The sequence below is a fragment of the Microtus pennsylvanicus genome, chromosome 17, assembly GCF_037038515.1.
Source record: "Microtus pennsylvanicus isolate mMicPen1 chromosome 17, mMicPen1.hap1, whole genome shotgun sequence".
Classification (NCBI taxonomy): domain Eukaryota; kingdom Metazoa; phylum Chordata; class Mammalia; order Rodentia; family Cricetidae; genus Microtus; species Microtus pennsylvanicus.
In genome coordinates this window covers 5,419,262-5,435,861 of record NC_134595.1, presented here as the reverse complement: position 1 = coordinate 5,435,861, position 16,600 = coordinate 5,419,262, and the positions used below count along the sequence as shown (strand labels likewise).

Here is a 16,600-nt window from a genome sequence, read left to right as displayed (position 1 = left end):
ATGCAGTTAAAAGGTATTTGATGTAGAATTTGTTTTAAGATCATAAAATCATCTTTAAGAGACCTATGAAAAGAATTACTTTAGTAAAAAGAGAACTGTCTACAACATAATGACATTAAATGGAAAGGAATCTCATTTACGTTAAAAGCACACACACAGACAAAATGGAAAACCATAGATGTCACGCTGCATCCACGGAAAGAGTGTGAGAAACGAAACGCTCAGCCGGAAGTGGCAACTACAGGGCTTTTATAGGATGACAAGTGTCTGGTATTCTTTTTACATACTTTACTATCAGTACTGGTTGGAGATTTTTTTCCTTCTAAAGAGTCAAGAGTGTTTGCACAGTTTAAAGAAAAAATATCAACATCAAACGTCATGAGTAACATTTCTGAGCTATTGACTAAAACTATATTTCAATAGTGATTTGGAGATACCCACTGACATCTTCTCAAATCTCACATTAAAATTACCATTTTGACTGACTGTTTGCTCTATTTACAAATGGAGGAAAAAAACCTGAAATAACCTGGTCATTATTCCCTCATGAAACTTTAAATTATCATAACAGTTATACTCTAAATTTTTTTTAAAAAAATATAGTATGTAAAAATAAAACAATTAAAACAATTTAGCTATCCAAAATTTATCTATACTTCTGACCTGGAGGAAATGACATGTGGAACAAAGAACTCATTTCAGGAGCAACAAATGAATACTATAATGCTCCCTTTGCAGATAAAATGTACACAATCATCTATAAAGACTTCATTCCAAGCCGTACGTACTTCTACAGCTACGCTGCCAACCACACAGTTTCACTCTACCACTTATCAAAGGCAATCTGCACATGGGTCACATTTCTTGTTTCTATTTACAACACACTGAGACTACTTCATTTTTAAAAACAACAACAACAACAAAAAAAAACCCTAAAGAATAAGGCTTCTTTTGAGATTTTGGTTTAGAAAATAGCATTCAGTACTAAATCATAATAAAAGAACAGAAAATTTAAGTAGTTACAGCCACAGACACTCAAAACAGGGCTATGATTTTCTTATTTCCCCACTCTAATTAGATAATATTTTCTCATTGAAGTTATGGTTTTTCCAAGGGCTACAAGCCCCCAACTAAACTGCTAGTATTTTATTATCACTTCATGCAGATGGCTACCTGCCCTTACTCAGGGCAGGGATCAAGCTTAAACTGTTAACTTTTAGCTTAAACAGATACCAACCCAATTGGCAACAGCAAAATTGTGTCTTTCATAAGGAAACAGTGCTGGTAAGAATTTTCATGCAGATGAGAAGGTTCTTGGTTCTTCTTCTGATTTTCACCCTGAAGGCGACACAACAGCAATCTGCCAGCTGGACTGAGCTGACAGGATTATTCACGTCCCACTTCAAAACCTGTACCATTTATGTCCTCTAGTATGGGAAGAACAGACTGTGTAGCAACATGTGTAGAATCTTCAGATTTTCATCAACCCAACTGTCATATCCAGACACAGATTAACCTATCAGAAACAATTTGTGGGGTCCTGAACAAGAAAGAATATAAAAATTAGCCTGGGGTGGAGACAAAGCAGGGAAAGCGGCTTGCCATGCAAGCCTGGCAACCTTAGTTTGATCCCTGGAAGCCCTCTCAAAGGTAGGAAAAACAACAACAACAAAACCAACCAAACAAACAAAAATTCGACTCCACAGTCATCCTCTGACTGCCATCACTGCTACCCCATCACAAGGACAGTGCTATTTTTTAAAATCGTAACTCTTTAAAGTGCAACGGGCTAACTCACAACAAAATAATTCCCTTTAGTGATACATACTTTATTAAAAATAGCCTTAAATTTTATCAATTTACATTATATACATTATTCTTATATGAAAACATTGTATCTGACTGTGCTGAGCATTGATCAAACTACTAAGAGAAAACAAAAGAATGAAATTTTAGACAACTTTTCCTCATAGAGTTTATATTCTACTGTGCAGAAGCAGGGCAAGAGAGCAGGCAAATAAAATATCTACCCCAGCAGATGGTAGAAGTGTGCAGGAATACCAGACCAGTAAAAATAGTGGCAGTATTTTGGGTATATTGTGGTATATTCTTCAGTATTACGAAGGCTGACCACTGAACCTGTCCTAACAAGAAGCATTTAATTCTTCTAAGCGGCACCTACACAGAAATGTGCTGTATCAGAAATAACTTCGGCAGCAATACCTGTCTGTCTACACCAAGTTAACACAAATGAAAGCTCATCCACGCCAAACCGCCACGTTTACAATCACTAGGGAAAAGGAGGCTGTGAACCTTCACTTTTTCTTCATTTTTATTCTCATCTTCCTAACAACCCCAATTCTTTAAATCCTCAATAGTCTGTTTTGGAAAGCAAATCTGTTTTCAGGGGGCTGTAGGTGGTTGAGTAGTGCCGAGTACATACTGACAGCTCCTGCAGAGCCCTATCTGGTTGCTAGCACCCACATCAGGCAGCTCACAATAACCTGTATCTCCAGCGTCAGGTGATGCAAGGCTGTCTCCTGGCTTCTGCTAGCGCCTGCACTGACACGTTTGTCTCACATATGCAGGCATGTTTTTAAAATAAAGTAAATCTTTAAAAAAAAGAGAGCAAATCCATCCTCATAACATGGCTATTTAAGCCTCTAAATTCACAAATTTAATTCTTTTCAAGATGAGAGGTAAAAGTTCAAAGAAATGAACTTCTAACTAATGGAACATATGCTGTTTAAGATGGAAAGGACCTCAATTAAAACAAGGAAAGATTCCCCAGCAGAAGAACAAGCTCATGAACTCTTTTTCATCTCCTAAAATTCAAGGGATTTAAGGGAACCACATAAACAGAACTCTGAGGTTTCCAGGGCAACTTGAGGAAAAGGCGTATTGGGGCAATTTTAAAACTGTCTAGGGCTAGAGATGACTCAGCATCTAAGAGTGTGCACTGCTCATTCAGAGGCCTGCACTTGCCTTCCATCAGCTCACGCTCGGCTCTAGTTCTATCTAGCTCTAGGATCTGACACGTCTGGCCTCAGCATGCACCTGCACTTACATGCACCCCCCCCCCACACACACACATACACACACACACAGAGACAGAGAGAGAAAGATCTTTAAAATAAATCTTACAATTCTATTGTTATAAATACATTAATTAAAAATGTTTTGCAAAAGTATACCCACCAAGGGATACAGTAATTTCTAGGTGTTTTGTACTTGTTTTAGTTTTTCAAAGAATTTAAAATTAAAAGTCTTGCCAACCTGTCCTTCCACCTCTGATAAGTGCTTCTTCCTGAAGTGTTACTGAAAAAGGTAAGAAGTCCAGCTTCTGTATGACAGAGGTTTCTCACAGTCAATAGCCATTGGTACTGCCTGCACTCCTCTGAAGTGCTTTACCCCTGTAAAGTTCTTCCTGGCTGTCACCTCAAAACATTCGCTATTTGTCTGCTTTGATATGTCTAGTCTACCAGAATTGAAATGTATGTAGTCAATACTCAAAACTGAGCAATGTTCCAAGTTTCTGAGACTACTAGTTTCCTGGTAAATACAGCATCCCTTCACTGAAACTAGGTAAGAAAAAATCATATTCAGTCATCATATGCACACCATTTTAGACACATACCTTACTCAATACTCATTAACCCCAACTGTCTAAAGCCGAGATTCGATAATGAGTGAAGACAGGCAATGAGATAACTAAAATAAATACCTACCTACACCAAGTTGATTAAATCTGTTCTCAAAATATCTGAGCCCTTCAAAACAAGGTCTTTTTTAAACAGAAAATAAATCTATACTTAAATCTCTTCTCTAGATAACAGAAGACAAAAAAAGATGTAACATGAAGGCGATTGTAACGTACTGACTTAAATTAATTCTAGGGGCTGGAGAGAGAGCTCATCAGTTAAAAGTGTTTGCTTACTCTTCCATGGTCAGCATTAGCTACTCCCAACATATCAGATGGTTTACAACTGCTTTTTTTTTTTAAAATATTTATTTATTATGTATACAATAGTCTGTCTGTGTGTATGTCTGCCGGCCAGAAGAGGGCACCAGACCTCATTACAGATGGTTGTGAGCCACCATGTGGTTGCTGGGAATTGAACTCAGGACCTTTGGAAGAGCAGGCAATGCTCTTAACCTCTGAGCCATCTCTCCAGCCCCTTTACAACTGCTTTTAACTCCTGTTCTAGGAAATGAGACACACTCGCCTGGCTGCTGCAGGTACCCAAAAACACACGGCACACACACACACACCACATCACACCGGTAAATCCTTGAATAAATTCTAGAAAGGCTTTACTTTCCATACTTCAAAGACAATCTGTAGCAACAGTGAACACCAGCATAACCTAACCACCACTCCACGTGGGCACGGCAGACAGCAACACTGCAATACTACTTAATAAATCCCGATTTATTTGCTTAACTCAGAAGAATTTTAATTTCAGTATTTATGGCTTACTGCAGTTTTGTAATTACCATGCTATGGGAGTGCCAGTCTTAAAAAGTTTCCTAGCTTAGGAAAAAGAGTTCTCAAAGTGAGTATTCAGCAAGAGTGAACTAGGGAAGTGTTATGTGATTTGTGTAAACACTGTGTAACTTATAGCGGTCATTTATGAATATCTAGTATATAGTTCTTCTCAAGAAGAAAGTTGAAAACTCCAAGTTTCTCATCTTGCTTTCTCATTTTCTTTCAGGTGAGCCTCAACGCGGCTCTGAGAACAAGCTTCCTTGTCTGGGCAACAACAGACAGTGCTGCCTGGCAGGCAGCTGCAACTATGCAGCATGTGACATGCTAAGGGCTTGGTTTCTTTTCAAATGATGGCATTAGTGAATTAAAAAAACATTTATTCACCATGTAAAACATTTATTCACCATGTACATGTGCAAGAATGCAGTCAGAGGGCAACTCTATAGTGGATTCTCACCTTCTGTTAGTCGGCCACTGCGACTGAACTCAGGTCGTCAGGCGTCGCAGCAGGTACCTTTACTCCTGAACCATCTCACTGGCCTGGTTTCCCAGGGCAACATTTTCATCCCACCTCTTCCCAGTGAACTTCATTTGCAAACACTCATCTCATACAGCTTTTCATGAAGCTGACCCTTTAGGTAACGTCTAAAGGAAAGTGCCACCAGACGGACTAGGAAGCTCGCTTCTTAGAAACACCTTCTTATACACCTTCAAAAAGTAAATACTTTTATAAAAGTGTTTCCATATTGAAAGAGTGAAGCAGTCTTTACATTTGAAGTTCTGGTTTATAAACTAATTCCGTTCCCAAACTGTAAAGACCCCAAAGTTATGACCGGAAGTTAAATGTTCAGTATTCTATTCGATGTGGTTGTGTGAGGCCACTACATTCAATGGACACTGACTGTCCACGTGCTTTTAAGAGGTCTGTAAGTTGAAGAAGCAGTGTTTTGAAGTAGGTCTTGAAATGCTTTTCTTGGAGAAATGTTTACAAGTCAGAAACGGACAATGGAAATTCAGTCCCCTAAGGTTAGACTGCTGCTAGGGCATGGGTCACAGACAGGTAGAGATGCTGAGGTCTGTAAGGAATTTACAAGCTTCAGGGCTACCCTCTCAGTCACCAGTATTATAAAAGTGGAGAACTGTAAACATAGTCAACATTGAAACCCTACAGAATATAAAGAAATATGCGAATCACTTTAATTATATGTTGCTTACCAGTCCGTCAGCAAATGAAAAAAATAAAAAACAAAAAACCCAAAAAACAAAACAAAACCCAAAGCTCTAGCAGACTATATTTAAAGCAGACACGGATATTCTGTGAAGCTGACAAATGGCTTGTATACAATGGCACAAATTTTATGTATTTGTATTGTATGTATTTATTTTTTACATTTGGGTTTATTTTTGGTGTAACACACTGTGAATGTGGACAAATATGACATGCATTCACCATTATAGTATTATTATACAGGGAATTTTCTTTATGTATGGTTTTGAGTAGACATCTGAAGTTCAGTATTTTTATCTTTAGTCTTGAAATAATCGACATCAAGCCCAACTTTCCAGGTAGACATACTTTTTCATTATTATTTTGATTAACACAACTTCAATACTATTCTTTAAAGGAAGACACTATATAAAACATCAAAATTAATAAAAACTCAAAGTACAAATCACCTTAAATCACAAAAAATAAATTTCCTCTTTAAGTTAAAAAAAACGATAAAAAAATCTGCAATTAAACTGAGCCTGGTGGTGCACACTTTTAATCTCAGTACTCGGGTGTGGTTGTGCAGAAGCAGGTGGATCTCTGAGTCCAAGACCAGCCTGGTCTACTGAGCAAGTTCCAGGCCAGCCAGGGCTACACAGAGAAATTCTGCTAAAAGAGACAAGTATAAAGCAAACTTATGGCCTAGCTCCTTATAAATATTCCCTCTAAACAAATATTACTATTTAATTAGCTATTTAAAACCGCAAACTTCCATTTGGAAATGATGACTGGGATAAAAGAAATTGGGGAGGGATTATATGACCTGGCACTTATTGTTAGCTCTTTATTGATACAGATCTGAGGAATGAAATAAAAAATTATTCATTTTTCGATGACCTATGCTAGAATGTTTTACTCCAAGTCATCTATTTATAAATTAAAACTGAAATTTCTTAGAGACAAACTTTAGTAGTTATTAATAAAATAAAAGCTTTGAAATCTTCTTCCAGAGAGATAATGCTACAAAAATAAAATGCTTTCCTATGACAGTGAGTTCATCCTTTACACTTCAAAGGACAGTTCAGTATTTCTAAAAGAAAACAAACGCAGTATCACTCACCTCGTGTAAGCTTAAAAGTGAATTTCCCAAATAGAACAATTAAGTAAATACACTAATCCAAGCTGACACCATAAATTCACTCAGAAAGTAGCCAATTATTATGTCATGTTCAAAATTGTCACTTCTTGATTCTTTGTTTTCTTTCACCAATCACTCCAAAAAAGGTATATGGACATAGACCAATGAAGAAGAGCAGCAGGCAGAACATAGCTCCACATACATTAGAGACTTCAATTGCTTTTCATTAAACAAATGGTATTGCTTGTTGGGCTTTCAGAGTTATTTGGAAAATAAGACAATTAAAAGAAAAAAAAAGGAAAAATATTCAGCGAGGTGGTGGTGGCACACACCTTTAATCCCAGCACTTGGAAAACAGAGACAGGTGGATGGATCTCTGAGTTTGAGGCCAGTCTGGTCTACAAACGCAGTTCTCCAGGACAGCCAGAGAAACTCCATCTTGAAAAAACAAGGCAAAGATTCTAAAGGCACAAGCAACAGAAGAAAAAAACTGATGAACTAGAAATAAAAATGAAACTATCCATGCCTCAAATAATAACATCAAGAAAGCGATAGAGTAGGGTGTAGCAGCACACACCTCTAATCCCAGCACTAGGGAGGCACAGGAAAGGTAGGTATTATAAATCTGAGACCAGCACATAGTGAGTTCCAGGACAGCCAGAGCTATAGTAAGACCCTTGTCTTGAAAAGACAAAGGAGAAAGAAAGAAAGAAAGAGAGAGAGAGAGAGAGAGAGAGAGAGAGAGAGAGAGAGAGAGAGAGAGAGATGACAATCAATAGACTGAGAGAGGAAAATGTAAATCATGTACCTGGTAAGGCACTTATACCTAGATTAATAATTCACTTTGAAAACAGGCAAAGGATCTAAATAGATACTTCTCAAAGATACATAAAGGACCAATAAACACATATGAAATGATGTCTAAGACCATTAGGGAAATAAAAATCAAAACCATAATGACATAGCTTTCTTGGCACCCACAAGAATGAATATAATGGAGAAATAGAATAGCAAATGTTAATACGGACATGGAGACATTATGGTCCTCATACACTGCTAGTGGGAATATAGAATATGTGCGGTAGCCTTTGAAAATGTCCTGACAGTTCCTCAAACAGCTGCAACTGAACTGACATAAGGTCCAACACTTTCCTTGATATCTAGGCAAGATAATGAAACTATGTCTACATTGTATCATTTAGTCAAAGTGTCCAAGAACTAATGAGTAAAATAATGAGTATAATATAGACTATTATTTGGCAACAAAAATTAATACTGATAAATACTATATGGGTGAACTTTGAAAATATTATGCTAAGAAGCTCGCCACTATTAAGAATGCATCAAATGATTTCATTCATATGTAATGTCCAAAACAGATAATTTATAAAGCACAGAGCAGATTAGCAGTTGTCTAGGGCTGCTGTGTAGGGACTTTAGAGGGTGATGGTTTTTTTCTGAAGTAATGAGTATGTTCCAGGGCTGACTGTGACAACAGATGCACAATTTGGTAACAACATTAAAAACTACTGAATTATATCTATCAAACAGGTGGATTATATATAGTAAATAACATTTCAATAAAGCTGATAGAGATGCTATAATGTCTTTTACAATACACTGAAGGTCAAGAAATCTACATTTTAAGATAATTCAATGCATTTTCTATCTGAATATATATCTTTCTTGTTTCTTATATAAAACTTAAACTTGTGCCTCATATTCAGGATTCCTTATACTGTCAATCCACAGTGACCTAACACTCTCTTCACCAATTTGTATATATAGCAAGTTCACTGAACACCACTGTCCTCATTTTGTAGTATATTTTACTGCCTAGAATATACACTTCCACCTATACAAATTCTTCAATATTCCACTGAAATGGTGCCTGCCCACCAAAACTTGCCACATGAATTTTCAAAACTCTGTAGTTCTTCATGACAACAGTGAGGTGTCCTTGTACCACCATCCCCCACAGTGTGCACTTCAAGCTCTTTGTGGGTGAGAGACAGAATATGTACATTCTACTTACAGCACCTGAACAATCTTCACTTGCTATCCAGGAATTATTTTCTTAAGTACCTGAACACATTTCCCTGTGATTATTCTACCAACTACGAATTGATGATCAGCACAATTAGGTTGATAAATAGCAACACATAACAGCAGAATATTACTATTGTTATTTGCAGTGAACTATACTGCTTCTACTGAATCAAGAAACCTCTTTAAGAGTAATAATGGCTGTTAGTGGTGGGGCATGCCTTCGATCCTGGCAGCAGCACAGGAGGCAGAGGTAGGTAGATCTCTAGATCCAATGCCAACCTTGTCTACAAAGTGAATTCCAGGCCAGCCAAGTGAGAAGGGGAGACTTTTGTCTCCAAATAAATCACAAAAAAGAAAAGCCTAAGAATATAAATGCTTTTAAATAAGCAATAATTATCACTTTGTGATGAAAAATAGGATGCCTCCATGTTTCTTCCTGTCATTGTTAAGGCAAGCAGGGGTAAATCTCTCAATAATGTTTTATTAAATCCTGGTTAAATGAAACATTGTCTGTTACATCTACATCATAACTGCAACCAGAACCTCACAAGCAAATAACCAGGTTATTAGGATACAACTGAAACTCATTAAACAAATCCTAGTTTCAAAGATCCATTAATGTTCAGGAAAGAAAGCTTCCATCATTGCTGGCTGGTTACTTTCTGATCTACCCTTGACTCCTGCATCAAGGTCATTACTAAGCTATTCCCAATCAACTTACTCTTTCTTTTTTTGTTGTTGTTTTGGTTTCAGAGACAGGGTTTCTCTATAGCTTTGGAGCCTGTCCTGGTATTCACTCTGTAGTCCAGGCTGGCTTTGAACTCACAAGAGATCCACCTGCCTCTGCCTCCAGAGTGCTGGGATTAAAGGCGTGCACCACCACTGCCCAGCTTTTAATTTACTGTTCTTCAACCAAGAATCAATCTTTTCTCCTTTCAGGACAAAAAAATCTGTAAATCCCCTAGATGACCTCTTCCCCAAACCCTGCTTTGATTTGTCTACATGAAACCTATTCATGACAGGCAAGTGCTCTCATGGAGTTACACGGCCAGTCCTAACTACTGTCTGGAGATTTGGGTAAACAGCCGCTAGAGCTTCGTAGTTCTGGATAATGTTTCATGGCTAGAATGTCTAATTTGTGAATAAGTTATAGATAAGTATGTATTATGGGAGGTACCACTTTTTATTTATCTGCTAAAATGAATGAGAATATGAAAGATGTAATTCAATAGATAATCAAATATCTAGGCAAAATATAATAAAATATATTTTCAATGTCTTTGAAAGAATTAGGAGAAGAACATAAAACAAAAAAATTAGAACTTAAGAGTGTGTACAAATTAAGGGAAGAAATGAATTTTGGAAAAAACTAAATGGCTACCTTTATTCATAATTTAAAAAAACTACATTTATAGATGTAATAAGCTTACACTTATTTTAAAACAACAATTCTAAAACTGTCATGCCTTTAGTCCCTACATTTGGGAAGCAGAGTTCAAGGCTAGCATGCTCTACAGTACAAGTTCCAGGACAGTCAGGGCTACAGAGAACACGACTCAAGAACAAAACAAACACAAACAGAACACCACCAATAACAATGATTCTAACGAAACATTAAAATGAAGGAAGAACTAACAAAATAGCCATTTCATGTTATCAGTTTTTATGTATCATTGAGCTGATTCTACCCCAGGGAACAACTCAAACACACTGAGGAAACATTTGCCTTACTGATAGTTTGCAAATACTCGGAAGTCATCTGCCTTTAGAACCTTCAACTCTCTACCTGTTCTCATCACCAAATCTGTATAAATGCTCTGGGCACACCTTAATCATGCAGCAGGTAAAAATAGCATGTTAATATTTTATAATACTAAGGAAACCTCAAAGTGACAGTAACAGCCTTTATAAAACTGTAGGCTGTATGGCCACAACACTTTCGTTCTCAACTTATATCTACAAACAATGAAGTCTATCATGACAGGTTTACTTAATAACTAAAGAAAGAAGTGGGATGCGCTGTCTAGAAAATCTGTCACATGAACACATAAAATGCAGTATAGCTTAATGCTGCTCTTAGGAGCCAAGAAGGAAACAAAAAGACACTAAGACTCGTTTTCTGCTGAGGCTGAAATGTATTTTACTTAGTCCAGCTAACCAACTAGGGACTTTCAAAAGGGGGGGGGGACGGGGACAGAGTGGTTCTCAGGAAACAGCTGTGCATCAAACTATTCATTTTCTATTTAAGCAAGAAATACTAATTACAACTAAGAAATTAAAGAGGCAGATGATTTCAAGTCCGAGACCAGCCTGGGCTACATAGTGAGTTCTAGCATAATCTAGACTACACACAAGACCCTCTCTCAGACAACCAAAATAAATATAAAAGAATCACCCTGCCTTCCAAACAAAACAAAAACACTAAATGAAACATTCTTATTTATCAATAGAGAAAACTGCCAATACTTTTTTGATTAAAATAATAACTGAAAGGTCAGGATGGTAAGAATTTTAATGAAACAAAGTCAAAGTCAGATTACACTCACCTTTTGAATCAACTTTTTTTGTTTATTTGTTTTTGTTTTTCGAGACAGCGTTTCTCTGTAGCTTTGGTGCCTGTCCCAGAACTAGCTCTTGTAGACCAGGCTGGCCTCGAACTCCCAGAGTGTTGGGATTAAAGGCGTGCGCCACCACTGCCCGGCTTGAATTTATTACACATCTGCTTGTCCCTGTATACATCTTAATCTTTAACTAAAGGCTTTTATAAAGTGGAGCTGAGAGATAAGGCAGTTTAAATGTCACTTCCTCTCACAAACTACCCCACTATTTTTCACTCAAATAATTCTTGCTTAAATAAAGTTTTTGTTTGAGACCAGGTTTCACTATGAAGCCCTGCCTACAATTTACTTGTAGACCAGGTTGGCCTTGAATTCAGAGATCCAGCTGGGTAGCCACCTGGGTGCAGGGATTAAAGGTGTGCACTACTACTACCAAGCTTGGTGGCCGTTACAATGTACAAGGTCATGTATGGTCTAGAAACAGAATCAGCTCACCTAAAGGTTAATAGATTTAAGCATACCCATACTTAAAAAATACTTTCATAAAAGGACCCAGGCTGAAGAGATGAGTTTTTAAGAGCATTTACTGTTCTTGACGAGGACCCAGGTTTGGTTCCAGCATCCACATGGTGTCTCACAAGAAACTCCAGTTCCAGGGGATCAATCTGATGTTCTCTTCTGACCATCTCAGGCTCCTGCACACACACAGTGCCCATTCATACAATCAACCATACACATACATGCATACATAAAATTTAAAGATCTTTTTAAACGGTCTTTAAGTGCTTATACAAACCAATTGCAAAGTCATTTATATTAGCCTAGGCAATGAGTGTCATAGGGACGGACAGGTCTGTATAACGTACGTACTACTACCTGTGTGAAGAAGACACACACATTTACTTGTGTATGGAGAGTGCTTCTTAAGACACATGGGCTATTTTTGCTAAACTTTGTGTTCTGTACTATAACCATCTGAATAACTAATTTAAAAAACAAAACTGAAAATACAAAAAAAGGACTGCTTTTTACTTCACCAAGAGTGCTCTCTTGGGGGCTGGAGAGATGGCTCAGAGGTTAAGAGCATTGCCTGCTCTTCCAAAGGTCCTGAGTTCAATTCCCAGCAACCACATGGTGGCTCACAACCATCTGTAATGAGGTCTGGTGCCCTCTTCTGGCCAGCAGGCACACACAGACAGAAAATTGTATACATGAAAGAAAGAAAGAAAGAAAGAAAGAAAGAAAGAAAGAAAGAAAGAAAGAAAGAAAGAAAGAAAGGAAGGAAGGAAGGAAAAGAAAGAAAGAGGTCTCTTCTCATTAAAAAAAAAAGAGTGCTCTCTTTTCTTTGATTATTTTCTAATGATAAATAACTGTTCCCAGCAGTTTCTTGAGAGTAAAGAATGAAATTCCTCATTGGATTTGTGGGACTTTCTGGCCCAGTGTATTAAACACAGTAAGCCTGGAGAAATTAAGACACCCGTGAAAGGCCCCAAAGGTAGAAGTTAAGGCTAAGATGAACATTACAATTTGCTGAAGGAAAAGCCCTTTCTATTTATCTAAAAATACCAAAAGAATATGCTATTATTCTAATTGTACAAATGAGGAAACTGAGGCAGAGAAAGTAGACACTTTCCCCTGGCCACAAAATTACCAAGTGTAGGCACACGACAGGACTGGCAATGTTGGGATTCAAACCCAACTTGTAATTTTTCCACAACAAATAGACACATCTCATGATATGTGTGTCACGGCATGTGTTAAATATTCAAATCACCATGGACTACTGTCAAGTGTTACAACTGTATAGTCAAGTTCACACATGCACAGGGAATTGGTGTAATTATCTATTTCTGATATTTGCTATAGTCTTAAGCTCAGATTTGAGCTCTAACTATTCAAAATACAAAAGTTAGTTCTGGAAGTAACACAGCAAGAAAGATGGTTATATGAATATATGACTGCAGTTTATATGGCTGCAACTGCCAATCTACCTGTTTATGGAACTAACATTTTACTTTTCAGTGACCCAGTGTAAGCATTGTCACAAATAATATTCTCTGATTAAAAAGGGCATATGAGATGATATTTAAAACATAATTGATTTTCCACAACTACTCACAACAAACAAAAACAATGCCTTAGGAGAGACACTTTTACTTTTCTAAGAAAATAAAAATTGCTAATTTAGAGCTGATACATTAGCTTCTAAAAGTGGAAAAAGGAAATTTATGGATTGGGTTTCTGTTTCTTCAGGCTCTTGAGTGAAGTTTCATTCAAAAGTGGCTAACACTAGTTTCAAACTCCAGAAGAAATGTTCCTTTAGTATCCACTAGATACATTCTTTCAAAAAATAATTCATTAGCTTGCTTTTTGGTTTTCAGAGACAGGGTTTCTCTGTAGACAAGCTTTGGAGCCTGTCCTGGAACTCCCTCGCTTGGTGTACCAGGCTGGCCTTGAACTCATAGATCTACCAGTCTCTGCCTCGGAGAGTGCTGGGATTAAACGTGTGTGCCACCTTTGCCAGGCTAATTCATTAGTTCCTACATGCACATGTCCATGAATAAACAAATAAAAAGTAAGTGAATGAATGGATGAGAGGAAGAAGGCACAGCTTGATTTTTCCTGGCCCCTACGAGCCAGGAGAATTACAATGCAGGCTAGGTTCCAGGTGAATGCTTGAAAACTAAAGCAGACAAAAAGTGTCCCAAGTTTCCAATGCAACTCCTCAGTCAATCTGATTCTCCAAAAATAAAATTTAAAATATCTTTTGGTCAAGATTGACGAAAGGACACACCAGGAAAAATCTTATTCTTAGAAGGAAAGACTCATTTTCATGTATCATCTCTATTGGTTTGTAAAAGAATCGTTTGTAAAAACTACTTTACCAACATCATTACCATGTGTAAATTCTTCCGTGTGGAAACAGAACTGTCTTCTTAATCCTACGGAAACATCTCCTCACCCCATCTTAATTTTCTTGACAATAGCAAATTGTTGAAGTGCTAAAGACTAACAATGCAACAAAGTTTCAGAGTCCTGACTGACACACAGAAAAATCAAACACAATGACTCTACTATCAATCAGCATTTATTCCTAACCAAAGGTCTTGCATGCAGCAATCACAACTGGTTATTTAAAAACAAACTGTGCATCTTTTAAAGCAAAGCAACTAAAATAATTACTTGGGGCTTTGCTTTGAAGTCAGGAAATGATGAGTAGGTGCACAAAATTTTAATAGATGGCACAAAAGTATCTTATGATAAATCTTTAAAGGCAGATGTGATGCCAGGGGAGGCTACAATCCCACTGTAACTTTTGAGAAGATATGGCAGGTTTAAATAGGTCATACTGCAATCTCTTTCAATCTTTAATATGTCGATGACTTTTTGACAGTCCCCTTTGCCAATGTTCTAGGTGAAGGGAAAAAAGATACATCACAACCTCCACCGGCTTGAATTGTCACAACCTCAGACCGGGATTACCTACTGCAATACACAAATAATGACTATTTTTAGAGTGAGAATTATTTCGATCCTCTATTAAAGTTTAGACAGAAGTGTGTGAGAAACACGGCAAGGAGTGAGCAAGATTAAGGGGAGATCCGATGACTCAAAGCTTGGCAAGACTGCCTCCCCCCAATGATATCAAACAAAAAAGTACCTCAGCTAATATTCGTTTCTTAGAAGAGTTTCAGAGTGATGGCCCTCAAGTGATTATTATCTTATTGAAAAGGGTTAAAACCGAAACTGTTCTCAAACACCAGCTTCCCTTTTACAAGATCCCAACAGTTTCTGTAAAAAGTTATTACAAATATGTTTTCTTAGCACCCCTTTCCTTCCCAAAAGAATGCATTTCCATGACTACTGAGTTTTTTGTTTTTTTGTTTTAATTCTTCATCTACAAAACCGAGGAATGAAGAAAATAGCCAAAAATCTCCCTTCGAGTAGCCAAGGGCAGAAAACAGCATTTTCTCCAACCGCGTGGGAGCAGGGGACTGGGGCAAGAACAAAATACAGCACCAGAGAAAACCTTGGGTTTCGAACTTTATTGCACCAAGAGCGGAGAGGAAAGCAGGTCGGACGTTGCGGCTCGTCCGCTCGCCGAGCGGGCTCCGCCGCCAAGGCGGCAGCACCTTCACCTCCTCTGCCCTCAACTGTCGCCTTCTTCTTCCTCCTCCTCCTCCACCCCCCACGGGCACCCAGGCGGCGGCCCGGGCTGCCAGCCCGACACAGCCGTGGCAGGCGAGCGAGCGAGCGGGCGGGCGGGCGGCGGCGAACGGGGAGCGGGGGGCGGCGAGCGGGCGGCCTCCCCCGGGGCGGCTCCGCTTCGCTCCGCTCCGGCTCCGGCTCCGCGCCTGGCCCGGCCCGGCCCGGCCGGCGGCGGGAACACGGGCGCCAGCTTTCCGCGGCCGGCCGCCCGCTCGCTCGCACCCCGCCCCGGCCGCCCCCCGCCATGAGCGCCGCCGCTGGCTGCAGGCAGAGTCGCTGCCGCCCGGCCGCCGCTGGCTCCAGTCCGCCGCCATTATTCTTTGTTCGCTGCGAGCGGCGGCGGTGTTGTGGGGCTCGGGCGGAGGCTCCATCTTTACCGCGGCCCCTCCTGCGAGGGGAAGGCCCCGAGCGCTGGTGTCCGGCGCCTCCCCGGCCCCCCTCCGTCCCCCCGGCTCTCTCCGGCTCCTGCCTCCTCCTCCTGCTCCTCTTACCGGTGGTACAAGCTCCTCCGTCACTGCTTTCGTTCGCGGCCCGGATCTCGCTGGAGTTTTATTCTCTCCCCCACGTAACACACCGCGTCAAACTACACCTCCGCCGCGTCACTCACCAACACTCCGCTTCTCCCAGCCGCCCGGGCCACAGGCAGCAGCAGCCGCCGCCGACTGAGGAGCCGCAGCCAGGGAGCCAGCCAGCGCCGCCCAGTGCCGAGTGCGCAGCGGCCACTCACGGAAACAGCCGAGCTCGGCCCGGAGCCGCTCGAGAGGCCCCGCCTCCGCGCTGGCGGCGGAACCTGCCGAAGGCCTTCGGCTCCTTTCGGGCGCAGCCGAGGGATTGACGGTGGAAGGTCTGTGTAGGCGGGTTGAGACCGGCTCGGGAGGAACGTCCAAACCTCATTCGGGCGTGCGGAGGCTTCAAACGCCGGCTGAGGAGATTTAGAGGAAGCGGGG

The 16,600-nt window shown here is 39.8% G+C and overlaps 1 protein-coding gene across 13 annotated transcripts in view; it reads right to left on the bottom strand.

The window, feature by feature from the left end:
* Window positions 1-16,378, bottom strand: part of Creb1 (cAMP responsive element binding protein 1) — a 60,056-nt gene extending 43,678 nt beyond the window's left edge. For 5 of the 13 annotated variants that reach the window (XR_012908196.1, XR_012908195.1, XM_075951899.1 and 2 more), the window contains exon 1: window positions 16,145-16,359. The gene's annotated coding sequence lies outside the window, so the exon portion shown is untranslated. Of the gene's footprint in view, window positions 1-16,144 lie in introns of all 13 variants that reach the window. The other 8 variants (XR_012908197.1, XM_075951904.1, XM_075951903.1 and 5 more) reach the window with 5 other exon arrangements.
* Window positions 16,379-16,600: the final 222 nt, after the last annotated feature.